The sequence below is a fragment of the Humulus lupulus genome, chromosome 3, assembly GCF_963169125.1.
Source record: "Humulus lupulus chromosome 3, drHumLupu1.1, whole genome shotgun sequence".
Lineage (NCBI taxonomy): Eukaryota > Viridiplantae > Streptophyta > Magnoliopsida > Rosales > Cannabaceae > Humulus > Humulus lupulus.
This window is the reverse complement of record NC_084795.1, coordinates 158,464,117-158,466,161: the sequence shown is the minus strand read 5'-3', so window position 1 is coordinate 158,466,161 and position 2,045 is coordinate 158,464,117. Positions and strand designations below refer to the sequence as shown.

At 39.5% G+C, this 2,045-nt stretch overlaps 1 non-coding gene across 1 annotated transcript; it reads right to left on the bottom strand.

Moving 5' to 3' along the window:
* Positions 1-1,232: 1,232 nt before the first annotated feature.
* On the bottom strand, positions 1,233-1,339 carry LOC133827850 (small nucleolar RNA R71). The gene has a single exon (XR_009890501.1). It is a non-coding gene; the product is annotated as a small nucleolar RNA R71 (small nucleolar RNA).
* Positions 1,340-2,045: the final 706 nt, after the last annotated feature.

The window sequence follows — 2,045 nt, the reverse complement described above, 5'->3', positions numbered from 1 at the left end:
ATACGATTTATGAATTTGAATCAAAATCTGAAAAGTGATATTTGAATATGCTAAAGTTGAATAGACATAGATTTCAATTTAGAACAAGAGTATCAAATTGGTTTGTGTGATTTATGGCTGTATTCATTGCTTCCTATTGTTTGAATTGACCATAGAAATATAGGGAATTCACATTAGGCCGAGTTTTCTATCTCTTAACTCGAATAGTTAACACTTTTGCATGCCTATCATTTCAGTGAGAAGAGTTTCAGTAGTAATTGAATTAAAGATTAATAGAGTGGATAGTAGAGAAGATTAGGATTCCTAATTGTTTTACAGTGAATTTAATCCTTATGTTCTTGTTATTATTTGATTTATGCAATTTTCATTTATTTATGTTTTCTTGTTTTCAAAATTCACAAATCCAGTTTTCATTTGTCAAATAGAAACTAAAAATTAATTATTTGGTAATTGATAAATCAGTCTCCGTGGGAACGATATCGGTCTTACCGAAATAAACTACAAAAGCGATTATGTATACTTGCATAACTTTAAATTTCGCAACAAGTTTTTGGCGCCGTTGCCGGGGACTGAAAAAAAATTATCAATATTAAAATAGTTAATTTTATTTCTAATTTGGCTGTCTTTTACAATAATTTCTAATTTGTTTGGCTGTAGTTGTTCTTTATTTCAGGCATTTTCCTTATATGCGCAGTAGAAGAGGAGTTGACAGTCCAATTCCAATTAATCTTGAGATCGAGAAAGAGTGCAAGCGAAATAGAAAAAGCAAGAGGGCTGAAAGTTCCATTGTTGTTACAGCAGATATTAATAACAACAGTGTGGAAAACATGAGCGGAGCACCACAAAATCATAATCCTGCCCGTCCAAGAGCTCTACGAGACTATGTACTCCCTACTGCCACAGGGGTACACTCTTGCATCCGTCCTCCAGCAGTAGAGGCAAATAATTTTGAGATCAAGCCTGCTATATTGCAGATGGTCCAAACTACTGTTCAATTTAGTGGCCTCCCCACTGAAGACCCCAATATGCACATAGCCAATTTCCTGGAGTTGTGTGCCACTTTTAAGATGAATGGGGTGAGTGATGATGCCATTAGATTGCGCTTGTTCCCATTTTCACTACGGGAGCGAGCGAAAAGTTGGCTGAATTCACTTGAGGCCAATACTATCACCACTTGGGATGCTCTAGCTCAGAAGTTTTTAGCGAAGTTCTTTCCACCTGCTAAGGCTGCTAAATTGAGAGGGGAGATCAATAACTTCTCTCAATTTGAGGGAGAATCCTTGTATGATGCTTGGGAGAGGTTCAAGGACTTGATCAGAAAATGTCCCCACCACGGTATTGAGAAGTGGATGCTGGTCCACAACTTTTACAATGGTTTGTGCAGTACCACTCGCACAATCATTGATGCAGCAGCGGGAGGAGCGTTTATGAGCAAAAGTGCTAATGAATCTTATGAACTCTTAGAGGAAATGGCCACTAATAATTACCAATGGCCAAGTGAACGAGCGGGTAGTAAAAACAAGGTTGCAGGGGTTCACGAATTAGATGCAATCACAGCCTTAACTGCTCAAGTTGCGTCTCTAACTAAGCAGTTGCAACAAAATACCATGTTTGCCCAGGTTGTGCAAGCCCAAGTAATGTGTGAATTGTGTGGGGGGTCTCATCCTTTTGACCAGTGCCAAGCTGCTTTAGATCCCAACAATGTCCCATTAGATCAAGCTCAAGTTCAGGCAGTGGGTAGTTTTCAGAGGCCCTATAACAACCCCTACTCTAACTCATATAATCTGGGGTGGAGAAACCATCCTAACTTTTCCTGGAGAAATAATCAAGGCCAACAACAACCGTTTCAACCAAAGTATCAGCAGCCTATGACTCAAGCTCCACAACAAGCATCAACCTCTCAGCAACCTAGGCCGCTAGCTCCTACAGAACAGCCTAGTGAATTACAGGCTGCCCTATTGACTCTCACCAACACTCAAACTCAGTTTATGACTGAGACTAGATCCTCCATCAGAAATTTGGAGATGCAAGTGGGTCAGTTGGCC